We start from the raw sequence: 17,252 nt of genomic DNA, 5'->3' as shown, positions 1-17,252 counted from the left end.
CAGTATAGGTATTTAGGAAGTTTAGATAAACTAAATTCTGCATAAGAAAACAAAACCAACTCTTCCAGAAAACAAAATATGTACTTTTATTAAATTCCATATTATGATCAGAGTGAAGAAATGTCATATAAGCTAAAATTATCAAACTAATCTTATTTGCTTAAGGATTCACATAAATATGGATTATTATTAAAAATGATTCCAAGATAAGGTTTCTTTGAGAAAGGTTGTTTTCTTTTTGTCTGTCTTCCTGAAAGGCTGGCACATTTTAAAGTAGCAGATAATCAGTTTTTTCCCTCTGGGAATTATTGTATTTAAGCATTTTTCAGAAGCAATAACTCAAGAAGACAAGGGTTTGAACTAATTTTAAGAAAATAATCAAATTTATTAAACTCTTCCAGGCATAGAAAAGTATTATGCCCTCACAGACTCGGAGGAAAGACTATTTACAGACACAGAGAGCTTGCAGCTTCAGCTCCACAACCTGACTAGGGTGAAATGCAAATTCAGATACAATGACATATTCCAACAAACTTTGCAGGAAAAAAAATATTATTGCAAAAAGGTGATTGAGAATGGATACTTGGTAGCTTTAATCATTAGCTTAGGAGGTTTCTGCAATATTCAAATAGTGTTTTCATTCTCTCCCATTCACTCAGGAATGACCCCCTCAATCCATTCATTAAACAAAGGAAACGCAATGTTCCTTTTACATTTTGAAGGTTTCACAGGCTTACAGTCTGGAACCTTGTTATCAAAGCCAGGGCACCAGTCTCTAAACTGGAGGAGAAGTTTACCAGTCTCTCCTCTGGAGCGGGTACCTAACATCCAATCTTGCTAGCTGGGGAAGCCCAGTGGAGACAGGCAGGCTGGAGTCCGGATTGAGAGGCCTGGGCAGAGCGTCCTGCTCTCAGGTGAGACTTCTAAATGACCATACCCATGTATTTATGGGGCAAATGATGGGGTCTGAAGTTAAACATTTGTTTGCCTACGTGCAGTTTGGAGTGAGCAGCATTCCTATGTTACCATGTCTTAACATATTCAAGGAGCCTGGGTTATGTGTGCCTGCCTCCCCTCCCGGATTCCACTGGCGGTGGGGAGGGGAGGGGTTTGGGGGGGGCAGCCTAGCTTGGAGCAGGAGGGGATGTAAGGCAAGATTTACAGCTCTTGGCCTCCAGACCAGAAGGGCCGATTCTGACCTGGAGGCCAGCTAATGTCAACTAGTCAGGCTCCTGAAGTCACTTATGCAACACAAATCTCACAAACAACATTCTTTAGCTTGCCTGTGTATGTGCAGGTTGGGGTGGTCGGTTATGCAGGACAAATCACAGAAACCTCCATCCATACAGTACAGTTGTAGAGAACCTTGTTCTAAAATTTATATAGAAAGACAAAACACTAGAATAGCTAAAACGTAATTGATAAAGAATAATAAAGCAAAAAGAATCACTTCATGTGATGTTAACCTTACTACATAGCTACAGCAATCAAGATAATGTGGCATTAGCAGAGGTATCAGTAGAACAGAATATAGAACTAAAAATTAATATGTCACAGACTTAAATGTAAAGTGTAAAAGTATAATAATTTCAGAAAATGTCACAGGAGAAAATCTGGATCTAGACCTAGGCAAAGTTCTTTGATTTGACATCAAAAGCACAATCCATTTTTAAAAAATCAATAAATTAGACCTCATCTAAATTAAAAACTTTTCTTTGTGAGAGATTCTATGAAGGAATGAAAATACAAGCTATAGACAGGAGAAAAATTTGAAAGCTATGTATCCAACAAAAGACTACTATCTAGAAAATAAAAAGAACTCATAAAACTCAACAATCAACAACCAAAGAATCCAAGTACAAAATGGGCAAAAGACAGCAAAAGTTTCACCAAAGGGGATATACAGATGGCAAATAAGCACAGTAAGATATCTTCAACATCATTAGTCATCATTAGTCATTAGAAAAATGCAAATTAAGACTTCAGTGAGAATATAACTACACACATATTAGAATAACTAAAATAAAAAAATGATAACACCAAATGCTGGCAAGGATGTGGAGGGAAGCTGGATTGCTTATACATTTCTGGTGGGAATGTAAAATAGGTTTAGCCACTTTGTAAAACAGTATGGCAATTTCTTTAAAATTAAACATGAACTTAACATACAAGCCAGAAATCTCACTTGTGGGCATTTAGACCAGAGAATTAAAAGCTTAATTTCACACAGAAAATCATCTACACAATTGTTCACAGAAACTTTATCTGTAAGTCAATGACTGGAAAAACCCAAATGTCCTTGAATGAGTGAAACAAACCGTGGTATATACCTATCATGGAATACTATTCAAAATTAAAAAGTAATAAACTCTTGACACATGCAAAAACTTTGATGGATCTCCAGGGAATTATGGGTAGTAAAAAAAAAATCCAACCCTAAAACTTACATATTTTATGATTCCATTTATATAAGATTTTTGAAATACAAAAATTTAGAAATGAAGACAGTTTAATAGTTTCCAGTGGTTAGATATGGGGAATCATTCTAGAAGGAAGATAGATGTAATTGTAAAATGGTAACACTAGGGAGGATCATTGTGGTGTTGGACTTGTTTAGAATCTTGTCTATTGTGGTTGATGCATGGACCTACACATGTGATAAAACTGCACAGAAGTAAGTACACACACACACACACACACTGAAGTAAAACTGGAACAACCTAAATAAGATCAATGGATATTATCAATGTCAGTATCCTTGTTCTGATATTATACTATAATTTTGTAATATATTATCACTGGGGAAAATTGGATAAAATGTACCTTGGATTTCTAAGCATTATTTCTTACAACTGCATGTGAATTTACAATCATCTCAAAATAGAATGTTAAAAATATCTTTAAAAAGTTTTTTTTTACAAAAGAAAGATATTTATCTAATTCATCCTAAGTCTATGCTGCACTCAACCAGGGGAAGAAATATCTAATATATAGCTTATTGAAATTGCATAGATCCTGAATCATAGTTTTGAGGCAACAAAGTGGGTTTCCTGTATTTAGCTATCTTACTATATACCTACCAGTATTAGATTTAGGATTCAGAAGGAAGATACCATACAGAGTCATTTATACATTTACTGAAACTGAAAAATTAAATCATACTTTTTCTTATAAAAAGTAAATCCTGATCAGACTAATTGTCCATTTGAGTAATATACTGAACATTTTCCATAAATTTACTGAACTATGTTTGTGGCACCAAGATTTAAAAAAAGGATTTTTAAAGCACATATAAAATATGCAATATACCAGAAATTATATCCTTTGCAAATTAAAAAATGTGAGAGGGCTGTCTTCAAGATTTGTTTAGGGGATATGAGAGAAAAAGAAAAAAAAATTACCTTAAAATTCTGCTTTTGAAAAGTCTCTGCTGTTCTGATCTGCACCAAGACCCTGTGGGGGGGGGGGTTCCCCTCAGTACAAGTAGAACTCCAATCTGATTTCTCAATTATTTTCTGCTCAGGATTCTCTGTGCAGTATTTGACATTAGGCTGGGAAAATGTCCTGTCCTTTAAGGAGGAATAACAGGTCTTCTCATTTTCCCTCTCTGGGTTTTTTTTAGGATTTTTTTCTGGACACCTTAAGCACTTCACCTGTCCATCACCCATTAAAAAAGTGATATGATGAATTAAAGATTTATATCTTAAATCACTTATGGTAAACAGTATTGACAGGGCTTATTCCTTTTGACAGAAGTACAATCTAAAGCACAATGTGGCTTAAGGTGACTTCTTGGAAATCACAAAATAGCTTAAGAAATAGAGACTGGGAAGAACCCCAGATCTCCTGACCCTCAATTCTGATAACCTACAGTCAATGGTAGTTATTATGTGTTATCTGAATGAACACCAACACCCACCAACAGCCTTATGAGGTCACATCAGTTGCTATTCTCATTTTAAGGATGGATAATGAAATTTTGGAAGAGTTAATATATCTGTCCAAGGTCATGAAGCTACTAGGTGCTAAAGCCATAAGGCCAGGGATCCAATATTAAGATATCTCATGCCATTATCCCATATACTGAAAGATGACATTGTACTGCAAAAATTAAAACAATCACGGCCCATCTACTTCTTTACCAGCAATTAGGGCAAAAGAAAGAATTGTTAAAAAAAAAAACCAGAAAAACAAAGCAAAAAAACTAAAGCAAAGCAAAAACAAACAAAAACAAAACTATGATCACATGCTAAGCGTCATGAAGAAGAGTAGACTTGTCTGATAAGGTGACCTGAAATATGAATTAAGTAAGGAGGTGGTTATAGGGATATCTGAAGGCAGGCTGTTACAGGAAAACACATAGAAAGGCATGGAAGCATGCCTAGTGAGTTAGTGTTAGAGGAATGAAAAAGAGACTAGTGTGGCTGGAGAAAATGTTACTTATTCATTCAACAAATATTCAAGTATCCATTGATCCAGGAACTACTATAAGCACTTAGCATACATTAATGAACAATGAACAAAGATTTATGCTCTCCTGGAGTTTATATTGTTCCACCACAGGAGATAGGTGGTAAAAAAAAAAAACAAAACAACAAAACAACAACAACAACAACAAAACAAAAAAACAGCATATGAATAAAATATATTGTATTCCTAAAAGGTGGTAAATAATGTGGAAAAGAAAAGAAACAAATAGGGAAGAAGTGGAATTAGGAGTGTGGGGTGAGGGAAACTTAAAAAAAAAATATTAGCTATTCTTGTAATTGATAGGACTTTTATTGGGTGGAAGTTTTCTCTTTTGGTGTGCTTTTGTCAGGTGTCAATGTAAATGCTATGCTGGTTTCACTGCACAGATGTCAGAACACATTTTCCCCATCTTTGGAGGGAACTTGACTTGTTTAGTATATCAGAACACCTGGGACACTAATATCTGACAGCTTTTTGTCATCAAGTGGCGAGTTTAAAGTTAACACCACCTGTTGTATAGCCAATAAATTTGGACATTAGTTCTCTGGGTTTGAGACCTGGCCTGGTAGAAACTCTGACCAGGTGCAGACACACTGTGCCTTGCTTTCCACCCAAGGACATTCAAACAGGTGGAGCGAGCACATAATCATAACCCTTTCACTTTTGCGGAGCTGAACTGAACTCCATTTCTCAGGGCGGGTCAGAAATCTCGTCCCGCCTTCCAGTACAGAATTGGTTGAGCCACAGGGGGTCACGTGACCTAAATTCTGCCAATTGAAGTCCTCTCCCAGCTAGTTTAATTTTGGAAAGGAACCATTAAGACGCCGATCTTTACCAAACCTGCCTCTTGTTTTTTACCAAATTCCTGGGAGAAAGTAAAGGGCTCCTGTTGCTGAGGTCTTGGATTGCACCCAAGTTTTTTCCAACTCTTCTTCCAATTAGGTAAATTATAGCAGTATCCTTTCTATAAGCTACACCTATATTGGCCTAATTTACCCAGGGTCAAGGTTAGGGATTAATTAAAAAAAGGCAATCCAGTTGGATTACCCAGTGGTCTACTTTCCTCTCCACCCTCTTGTGCATCCCCCATCCTAACCTATGATTCATTTCAGTTGTGTGGCTAATCATTTCATGTTCTCTCTTTAAAACCCCTTAACAGCCTTTCTCTTTTTTTCTCTTCTTCAAAAAACTTATAATTCTCCTTTGCATCTTAGTTTTGCTTGCAGTTAGTTTTGATATCCTAGACTTTAAATTGTAAACAGTGAATTATATATATTTCTGTCTATTGCATTTCATTTCTTTTATATTTAAAAATGCTTTTCTCATCTAAAGAGCAAATAAGTATTCATCTACATCTTGGAGATGACTGCGTTTCATTTCTTATAATGGACTCTCTAAAGCAGTTTGAATTCATTTTTAATGGATGATGTGATATGAGCATTTGTCCATCTTTCTAATTATCCTCCTAACTATATTGCAGTTGGTTAGATTGTTGTTATAAACAGTGTAGTTTACAGAATAACCCTTCTTTTAATCCTTGATTTTATCTCTTTTTAATTTTTAACTTTGAAATAATTTCAGACTTACAGAAAGTTTGCAAAAAATAGCACAGAAAGTTTTCACCCAGATTTCCGTAATGTTAGTGTCCTACATAACCTTAGAAAAATTATAAAAACTATGAAATTAACACTGATGCAGTACTATTAACAAATCTACATACGTTATTTGCATTTTACCTGTTGTCCCACTAATGTCCTTTTTCTATTCCAAGATCCCATTCAGGATACCACATTGCCTTTGGCTGCCATTTCTCCTTAGTCTCCTTGAGGCTGACAGTTTATCAGTTTTTCTGGGTCTTTCACAGCCCTGACATTTTGAAGATGCTGGTGAAGTATTTTATAGAATATCTGTCAATTTGAATTTTTCTGATGTTTTCTTATGATTAGATTGAAGTTATACATTTTTGGCAAGAATACCTGTTTTATTTTCTTCCCCTCCACCCCACTGATGATGGAGGGATTTCCACTCTATTGTTATGGGACTAGCTGAGCACATGACACTGGACACTGAACAGAGGAATTCATAGCTGGTTATTAGTAACATTTACTCATAGTCTTGGGGAGGAGGACACTACATGCCAGGTAGAGCCTCACAGGTTACGCTCTGGAAGAGAGTGAACAATTGGGGCTGTGGGGGGCAGTTTTGTAGTAACAAGAAGATGAAGTGACCCTTGGTTCACATGGAAAGTTATGATTGGTTTGTTTGAATAATTCTGGTGGGGAACTAAAGCCCATTACTCAGGGATAAGCAAGCACTGTACCTAGTTCCCATGATAAGGAGGCTTCTTTGTCAAGGGGGCCTTATTTGTGGGAGCACAATAGGGAAGGGAACATTTGAGGCCCTCTGGGTTTTCCCCAGATGTCAAGGCATACATATGATTGAGACTTAATTTTAGGTCTTATATACTATATTGCACATGTAATTTTGTTCCCTTTCCATACATCATGTCATGTGGTACATGATGTCCATATGTTGTATTACTAGTCATACTCATCTTGATCACTTGATTAAGGTGGTGGCAGTTATGTTGCTCCATTGTAATGGTGCTTTTTCCCATTTGTAAGTAATAAATATTGTGTAGGAAAGACTTTGAGTATAAAGATATTGTTTCTTCTCAGGCTTTTACTCACTACTTTTAGAATCCATCTGAAGATCTTGCCTACAACAATTATTACCCAACCGTGACTTTCTATTTTCCTCATTCCTACTACATTTATTTATTGGAATTCTCTGGAAAAGCCATTTTTTTCTCCTCCATTTATTTATTTTATGTGTTTTTAAGTTATTTATATAAATTATTTTATAAAATGTATTTCAAATTATTGATTTGAATAATTTATATCAATATTGACTCTTGAATCACTACGTTGCACATGAGTTATAATCAAATTTTATGATTATTTACTTTATTCTTCAAATCATTCCAGCTGTGGTCATTGGGAACTCCTTTTGGTTGGTTCTGTGTTCTTTCAAAATGACCCTATCCTTTTTTGTGTACTTCCTTCTTTACCGGCATAAGATGTTCATGTTCATCTTGTGTTTTTTTCTCACCACAGTCCTGGAATCAAGCTATTTCTCTAAGGAGCCCCATTTCCTTTCTTGTAGAATGACATTTAGAAACCAATACGTCAAAGTGTGTTCACTGCTACTGGGGTTTCATTGCTGCTAGGCCCTCCCTCTCCATCAACAAAAGTAGGAAATATACGGTATGTATATGCCCATACTTACAGATATAGCTGTATTCATTTCTGTACCTACCTGTATGTATAGATATTAAAATTCATGAGCTCAGACTGATAATTCTGATTTCAGTCCAGTCTAGCTTTATTTATAGCTCCTTTCTCTGACCTAGCTCTCATTATTTACAATATTTACTCATTTGTTCATGCCTGGTGTATTATAAAGTAGTTGGAGAAATGTTAAACAATACACCTGTTAGAAATAGATCTGCTAGTCTGTATTTATGAACAGTTCTTTTTGTCTTTAGCCTCAGAGGATGCAATCAAAATACTGTTTTCCCAAGTTTCTTAGTTTAGCTATGTTCTTCCTCATCTCTTCAGTGAGGTTAAGATATTCATTTGTAATATAGTTAGATTAATCTGTTGTTTGTATTTGAAGTAGGGTTCCTCCCACATCCTGGCTGATTTTATTGTTTGTTTTTGTATATGATGTGTGATATAGATCTTTTATTTTTTCCCAAATGTCTCAGTTGTTCCAGCACCATTTATTAAATGTCCATTTTTGCCCCAGTGATTTTACTTGCCCTTTCATCATATACTAAAATCTCCACATGTTCTTGGGCATTTTGGGGGGTTTTCTATTCTATTTTATGGGGCTGTTATCTATTCATATGCCAGTACCACAATGTTGTCATTACATAGGCTTTATAGTATGCTTTAATGGCTGGTATCATTACCTCCCTCTCATAGGTTTTCTCTTTCACTTATATTCTGGTTATTCTTGCATTTTTTAAATATATGAACTTTATTATCATCTTGTCTAACTGCATAGAAGTGTTTGCTGATATTTTTGAGATTGTACTAAATTTATACATTAACAGGGAGAATTGACATTTTTTAAAATGTTGAGTTCTTCTATCCAAGGACAGTGAACATACTTTCATTTATTCAAGTTTCCCCTGTGTCCTTCAGGAGTGTTTTATATAAAAAAAAAAAAAAAAAGAGAGAGAGAGAGAGAGGGAGACAAACTAAGAAACAGACTCTTAAATATAGAGAACAAACTGATAGTTACCATAGGAGAGGTGTATGGAGGGATAGGTTAAATAGATAATGGGCAGTAAAGAGTGCACTTGTGATGAGCATAAGGTGTCGTATGGAAGTGTTAAATCACTATATTGTACACCTGAAACTAATATTACACTGTATGTTAACTAACTGAAATTTAAATAAACACTTAAAAATTTCCTTATATAAATGTTCCTATTAAGTTTATTCCTATGCATTTAATCTTTTTTGTTGCTATTGCATATAGGATGTTTTCTAAAAATGTGCCCTCCAGCTGGATTGTGTGTGCGTGCGTGTATGTTTGTATGTATAAAAACTATCGATTTTTGTATGTTAACTTTACATCCTGCTACCTTATTGATTTCTTTTATTGCTTACATTAATTTGCCATTGTTTCTATAGGACTTTTTGTTTTTATAGGTGTACTATATTATCTGCATATTCGGATGGCTTTACTTCTTGTTATCCATTCTTTTTTAATTTTTTTTAATTTAAATTCAATTAGCCAACACATAGTACATCATTAGTTTTTGATATAATGTTCAATGATTCATCAGTTGCATATAACACCCAGTGCTCATCACATCACGTGCCCTCCTTAATGCCCATCCCCCAGTTACCTCGTCCCTCCCCCACCCACCTCCCTTTCCACAACCCTCAGTTTGTTTCCCTGGAGTCAAGGGTCTTTCATGGTTTGTCTCCCTCTCTGATTTCTTCCCATTCAGTTTTCCCTCCCTTCCCCTATTCTCTGCACTATTCCTTATGTTCCACATATGAGTGAAACCATATGATAATTGTCTTTCTCTGATTGACTTATTTCACTTAGCATAATACCCTTGTTATCCGTTCTTATAAATCTAATTGATTTCTCTAGTCAACTAATATATATAGTACAAGACTGAATAGAAATGAAGTGGTGGGCATACTTTCCTTGTTCCTGACCTTAATGGAAAACCTCTAGTGGTACCACATTAAATAAAATACTAGCATTAAGAATTCATTGAAGATCTTTTATCATATTAAGAAGACATTGCCTGATTCCTATTTTCTTGAGGATTTTTCCCCTTTTTAAAAACATGAATGGGTGCTGAATTTTCCCACAGGTTTGTTTAGTATATATGGTGATAATCACATGGTATTTGTCCTTAACTATGTTACTATGGTGAATGATATAAATGAAATTCCTAATATAGAACCAACCTTGTATTAGTGAAAGAAATCCCACTTGGTAACAGTTTATTGGTTTCTAAATGTATTGTTGGATGTTGGCTAATATTGTATTATTTTTGTATCTACATATTAACTGTCAATGTCATACTTGTTTCATAAAAGGGGTTAAGGAATATTCATTCCTTTTAAATACTCTTGAATAATTTATAGAAAATTGGTACTATCTGATCTTTGATGGGTTACTAGAATTCACCTGTAAAACCATTTGAGTGGTGCTTCTTAGGGGTTATTTCTTTTTTTGTTTTTTGTTTTTTTGGAGAGGGGGAAGGAGTGACAGAGGGAGAGGGAGAGAGAGAATCTTAAGCAGGGCTTGATCTAATGACCCTGAGATTACGATCTAAGCAGAAATCAAGTCAGTCACTTAACTGACTGAGCCACCCAGGCGCTCCCTAGGGGTAATTTCTTAACAACTTTCTCTATTTCTATGAAAATTGCCTAATTTAACCTTTCTAACACTAAAGCCAGAATTTTGGCCATCTGTATTTCTCTAGGAAATTATCTGTTTCATGTAGAATTTCAAATTTATTTGCATAGAGGTTTGCAAATAATGTATTTTCTTTCTCTGTTTCAATGGTTATTTTTCCTTTGTCATTTATTATTTTGTATATTCGTGCCCTCTCTTCCTTCATCAAGCCAGCTAGTGGTTTCTCTATTTTAAAAAGCAGAATTTTGATGTTTTAAATTTTGCATTTCATTCATTTCTGCTTTAATATTTATTATTTCTTCCTTGTGCTTTTTTTTGTTTACTCAGTTGTTTCCTATTTTTGTAGTTTTTTGAAGCCATACTTCAAATTCATTTATTTTCATTATTTTCTTTTTAATCATAAAAATATTTAGTACTCTGAATATGCCTCTGATCACTGCTTTAAATGTATCTCATAGATTGTAATATGTATTTTTTATTGTCTTTATAAAAATTTATGTAACTTTAGTTTGTATCTCCCTTCTTAAAGTTTTTATTTAAATTCCAGTTAATTAATATACAGTCTCAGATGTATACAGTTACATACAGTTTCAGATGTACAATATAGTGATTCAGCACTTCTATACAGCACCTGGTGCTAATCACAAGTGTACATTTTAATCTGCATCACATATTTTATCCATCCCCTAACACACCTAACCTCTGGTAACCATCAGTCTGTTTCTTGGCTTGCCTCTCTCTTTTTTCCCCTTTGCTCATTTGTTTTCTTTTTTAAATTCCACATATGAGTGAAATCATAGCTATTTGTATTTCTATGACTATTTCACTTAGCATTATACTCTCTTGCTCCATCCATGTCATTGCAAATGGCAAGATTTCATGCTTTTTATGGCTGAATAATATTCCGTTGTGTGGTATATATATCACTTCCTCTTTATCCATTCATCTATTGATGGACACTTGGGCTGCTTCCATAATTTGGCTATTGTAAATAATGCTGCAATAAACATAGGGGTGCACGTATCCCTTTGAATTGGTGTTTTTATAATTTGGGGGTAAATATCCAGTATTGTGATTACTGGGTCATAGGGTAGTTCTATTTTTAACTTTTTGAGGAACCTCCATACTGTTTTCCAGAGTGGCTGCACCAGTTTGCATTCCCACCAATAGTGCAAGAGGGTTGCTCTTTGTCCACATCCTCCCCAACACCTGTAGGTTCTTGTGTTGTTGATTTTAGCCATTTTGACAGGTCTGAGGTGATATCTCATTGTAGTTTTGATTTGTATTTCCCTGATGATCAGTCATGTTGAGCATCTTTTCATGTGTCTGTTCGCCATCTGGATTTCTTCTTTGGAGAAATGTCTATTTGTGTCTTCTGCCCATTTTTTAATTGGATTATTTGGTTTTTTGAGTTTTATAAGTTCTTTATTTATTTTGGATACCAACCCTTTATCAGATACATCATTTGCAAATACCTTCTCCCATTCTGTAGGTTGCCTTTTAATTTGTTGATTATTTTCTTTGCTGTGCAGAAGCTTTTTATTTTGATGAATTTCCAAGAGTTTATTTTTGCTTTTGTTTCCCTTGCCTCAGGAGACATATCTAGAAAGAAGTTGCTTTGGCCAGTGTCAAAGAACTTACTGCCTGAGATCTCCTCTATGAATTTTATGGTTTCAGGTCTCACATTTAGGTCTTTAATCCATTTTGAGTTTATTTTTGTGTATGGTATAAGAAAGTGGTCCAGTTTCACTCTTTTGTATGATGTTGTCCAGTTTTCCCAACATCATTTGTTGAAGAGACTGTCTTTTTTCCTTTGCATATTTCCTACTTTGTTGAAGATTAATTGGCCATATAGTTGTGGGTTTACTTCTGGCTTTTATATTCTGTCCTATTAATCTGTGTGTCTCTTTTTTGCCAGTACCATACTGTTTTGATCACTATAGCTTTCTAATATAACCTGAAGGTGAGAATTGTGATGCTTCCAGCTTTTTTTCCCTCAAGATTGCTTTGGCTATTTAGGGTTTTTTGTGGTTCCATACAAATTTTAAGATTATTTGTTCTAGCTCTGTGAAAAAAGTTGTTGGTATTTGATAATGGCATTAAATGTGTAGATTGCTTTGGGTAATATAGACATATTAACAATATTTGTTCTTCTAATCCATAAGCATGGGATGTCTTTCCATTTCTTTGTGTCATCTTCAATTTCTTTCATCAGTGTTTTATATTTTTCAGAATACAGGTCTTCCCCCAATTTGATTAGGTTTATTTCTAGGTATCTCATGGTTTTTGGTGCAATTTTAAATGGGACTGATTCCTTAATTTCTCTTTCTGCTGCTTCATTATTGGTGTATAGAAATGCAACACATTTCTGTACATTGATTTTGTATCCTGCATTTTTGCTGAATTTGTTTATCAGTTCAAGGAGTTTTTTTGGTGGCGTCTTTCAGGTTTTGTATATATAGTATCATGTCATCTGGAAATAATGAAAGTTCTAGTTGCCAATTTCGATGCCTTTTGTTTCTTTTTGTTGTCTGATTGGTGTGGCTAAGACTTCCAGTACTATGCTAAATAAAAGTGGACATCCCTGCCTTGTTCCTAACCATACAGGAAAAGCTCTCAGTTTTTTTTTTTTTTTAAAGATTTTATTTATTTATTTATTTATGTGAGAGAGAGAGAGAGAGAAACAGCATGAGAGGGGATAGGGTCAGAGGGAGAAGCAGGCTTCCCGCTGAGCCGGGAGCCCGATGTGGGACTCGATCCCAGGACTCTGGGATCATGACCTGAGCCGAAGGCAGTCGCTTAACCAACTGAGCCACCCAGGCGCCCGAAAAGCTGTCAGTTTTTCCTCATTTAGGATGATATTAGTTGTGGGATTTTCCTACATGGCCTTTATAATGTTGAGGTATTTTCCCTCTAAACCTACTTTGTTGAGAGTTTTTATCATGAATGGATGTTGTACTTTGTCAAATGCTTTTCCTGCATCTATTGAAATGATAATATGGTTCTTATCTTCTCTTTTATTAATGTGATGTATTACATTGACTGATTTGTAAATATTGAACCACCCTCACAAGCCAGGAATAAATCCCACTTGATCATGGTGAATTATTTTTTTAATATATTGCTGAATTTGGTTTGCTAGTATTTTATTGAGAATTTTTGCATCCGTGTTCATCAGGGATATTGGCTTGTAGTTTTCTTTTTTGTGGAGTCTTTATCTGATTTTGGTATCAGGGAAACACTAGCCTCATAGAATGATTCTGGAAGTTTTCCTTCCTTTTTGTGGGTTTTTTTTGGGGGGGGGGATCACTTGAGGTGAATAGTATTAACTCTTCTTTAAATGTTTGGTAGAATTCACCATGTGTTCCTGGACTTTTGTTCATAGGGAGTTTTTTGATACTGATTCATTTTCTTTGCTAGTTATCAGTCTGTTCAAGTTTTCTGTTTCTTCCTGTTTCAGTTTTAGTAATTTATATGTTTCTAGGAATTTATTCATTTCTAGGTTGTCCAGTTTGTTGGCATATAGTTTTTCATAATATTCTCTTATAATTGTTCGTATTTCTGTGCTGTTGGCGTCATTTCTCCTCTTTCATTTGTGATTTTTGTTTATTTGGGTTCATTCTCTTTGTGATAAATCTGGCTAAAGTTTATCAGTTGCATTAATTTTTTCAAAGAACCAGCTCCTACTTTCATTGATCTGTTCTATTGTTTTTAGATTCTATTCCATTTATTTCTGTTCTAATCTTTATTCCTTCCTTCTGCTGGCTTAGGCTTCATTTGTTGTGCTTTTTCTAGCTCCTTTAGGTATTAGATTAGGTTGTTTATTTGAGATTTTTTTTTCTTCTTGAGGTAGTCCTGTGTTGTACTATACTTCCTTCCTAGGACCACCTTTGCTGCATCCCAAAGGTTTTGGACTGTTGTGTTTTCATTTTCATTCGTTTCCATGTATTTTTTTATTTATTCTTCTATTTCCTGGTTAACCCATTCATTGCTTAGTAGCATGTTGTTTTACTTCCATGTATTTGTGGTCTTTCCAGGTTTTTTTTTTTTTTTTTGTAGTTGACTCCAAATTTCATAGCATTGTGGTCAGAAGAGGTACATAGTACGATTTCAATATTTTTGTATTTGTTCAGGCCTGTTTTGTGACTTAATATGTGATCTATTCTAGAGAATCTTCTATATACACTTGAAAAGAATATGTTTTTTGCTGTTTTAGGATGGGATGTTTTGAATATCTCTTTTGAATCCATCTGGTCCAGAGTGTCATTTAAAGCCATTGTTTCCTTGTTGATTTTCTGTTTAGATGATCTATCCATTGATATAAGTGGGGTGTTAAAGTCCCCTACTATTATTGTATTATTATTAATTAGTTCCTTTATGTTTATTATTAATTGTTTTATATATTTGGGTGCTCCCATGTTGGTGCATAAATACTTAAAATTGTTATATCTTCTTGTTAGATTGTCTCCTTTATATCTCTTGTTACAGTCTTTGTTTTAAAGTCTGGTTTATCCAATGTAAGTATTGCTACTCAAACTTTCTTTTGATGTCCATTTGTATGATAAATATTTATTTCTCCATTCCCTCACTTTCAATCTGCTGGTGTCTTCAGGTCTAAAATGAATCTCTTGTAGGCAACATATAGATGTCTTGTTTTTTTTTTTTTTTTTTTTTTATCCATTCTGACATCCTGTGTCTTGTGATTGGAATGGTTGTTCCATTTACATTCAAAGTAGTTATTGATATATATGTATTTAGTGCCATTTTATTACTTATTTTGTCATTGTTTCTGGAAATTTTCTCTGATCCTTTCTTATCTTTGTCACTTTTGGACTCTCTTTTCCACTCAGAGTGTCACCTTTAATATTTCGTGCAGGGCTGGTTTAGTGGTCATGAACTCCTTTAATTTTTGTCTGGGAAACTCTATCTCTCTTTCTATTCTGAATGATAGCCTTGCTGGGTAGAGTATTCTTGGCCGCAGATTTTTCCCAGTCAGCACATTGAATATATTATGCCTTTCTCTTCTGGCTTTCCAAGTTTCTTTTGGAAAATCTCCAGCTAGCCTTATAAGTTTTCCCTTGTAAGTTATGGACTTTTGTTATGTTGCTTTTAAGATTTTTTTCTTTATTGTTGTATTTTGCAAATTTAATTATAATATGTCTTCATGTTGGCCTGCTTTCATTGATTTTGATGGGAGTTCTCTGTGCCTCCTGGATCTGGATGCCTGTTTCCTTCCCCAGATTATGGAAATTTTCAACTGTTATTTCCTCAAATACATTGTCTGCCCCCTTTTCTCTCTTCTTCTTCTTCTGGGACTCCTATAATACAAAAATTATTACTTTTGATTTAGTCACTGAGTTCTCTAAGTCTGGTCTTGTGTTTCATTATTCTTTCTCTTTTTTTTCAGCTTAATTATTTTTCATTATTTTATCTTCTATATCACTTATTCATTCCTCTGCTTCTTCCATTCTTTTCTTCATTTCATCAAGTGTGTTTTAAATCTGTTATTTTGTTTTTCATTTCTGACTGATTGTTTTTTAACTCTTTTATCTCTGCAGTAAGGACCTCCCTGAAGTTTTCCATTCTTTTCTCAATCCCAATGAGTATCTTTATGATTGTTGCTTTAAATTCTCCATCCTTGGCTGCATATTTTTCTCATTTAGTGCTCTGAATATGTCCTGCCAGTCCTTTCTGGCCTGCCAGGTCTCTGTGGATAAGTCTGTTGCCAATCTAATGTTTCTACCATTGTAGGTTACATATCTCTTCTCCCGAGCTGCTTTCAGGATTTTCTCTTTGTCTCTGAGACTCGTAAGTTTTACTATTAGATGTCGGGGTGTTGACCTATTTTTATTGATTTTGAGAGGGGTTCTCTGTGCTTCCTGGATTTTGATGCCTGTTTCCTTCCCCAAATTAGGGAAGTTCTCTGCTATAATTTGCTCCATTATACCTTCTGCACCTCTCTCTCTTTCTTCTTCTTCTGGGATCCCAATTATTCTAATGTTGTTTCGTCTTATGGTATCGTTTATCTCTCGAATTCTGCCCTCGTGATCCAGTAGTTGTTTATCTCTCTTTTTCTCAGCTTCTTTATTTTCCATCATTTGGTCTTCTATCTCACTGATTCTTTCTTCTGCCTCATTTATCCTAGCAGTTAGCGCCCCCATATTTGATTGCACCTCATTAATAGCCTTTTTGATTTCTACTTGGTTCGATTTTAGTTCTTTTACTTCTCCAGAAAGGGTTTCTCTAATAACTTCCATGCTTTTTTCAAGCCCAGCTAGTATCTTTAAAGTGATGATTCTGAACTCTAGATCTGACATCGTACTAATGTCCGTATTGAGTAGGTCCCTGGCAGTCGGTACTACCTCTTGTTCTTTTTGTTGAGGTGATTTTTTCCGTCTTGTCATTTTGTGCAGAGGAGAATAGATTAATGAGAGAACAAAATGCTAGCAGGGTAACAACGTCCCCAGAAAATATACTCTAAACAAATCAGAAAAGACCTGAAGCAGTGGGAAAAGAAAGGGAAAGAGAGAAAAAAGAAAAGGAAAGAAAAAAAGAAAAAAGATAAAGATAAAGATAAAAACAAACAAAAGCATAACAAAACAAAACAAAACAAAAACAGAATGTGATCAAATATGATCAGGCTGGATTATAGATCAGTGCCACACACTAGATTTTGGGTGTATTTTGGTCTGTTAAAAGAAAGTCCCTCCCAAAATTTTAAAGAAAGAAAAACTTATATATGTACAAAAATAAGGGTTGATATGATGAAGGGATGGAATATGACTGTAAAGATGGAAATTATAAAAAATTTTAAAAAAGGATTT

Source organism: Phoca vitulina, unplaced genomic scaffold (assembly GCF_004348235.1).
Source record: "Phoca vitulina isolate PV1807 unplaced genomic scaffold, GSC_HSeal_1.0 scaffold57, whole genome shotgun sequence".
NCBI lineage: Eukaryota > Metazoa > Chordata > Mammalia > Carnivora > Phocidae > Phoca > Phoca vitulina.
This window is presented reverse-complemented; position numbering follows the sequence as displayed.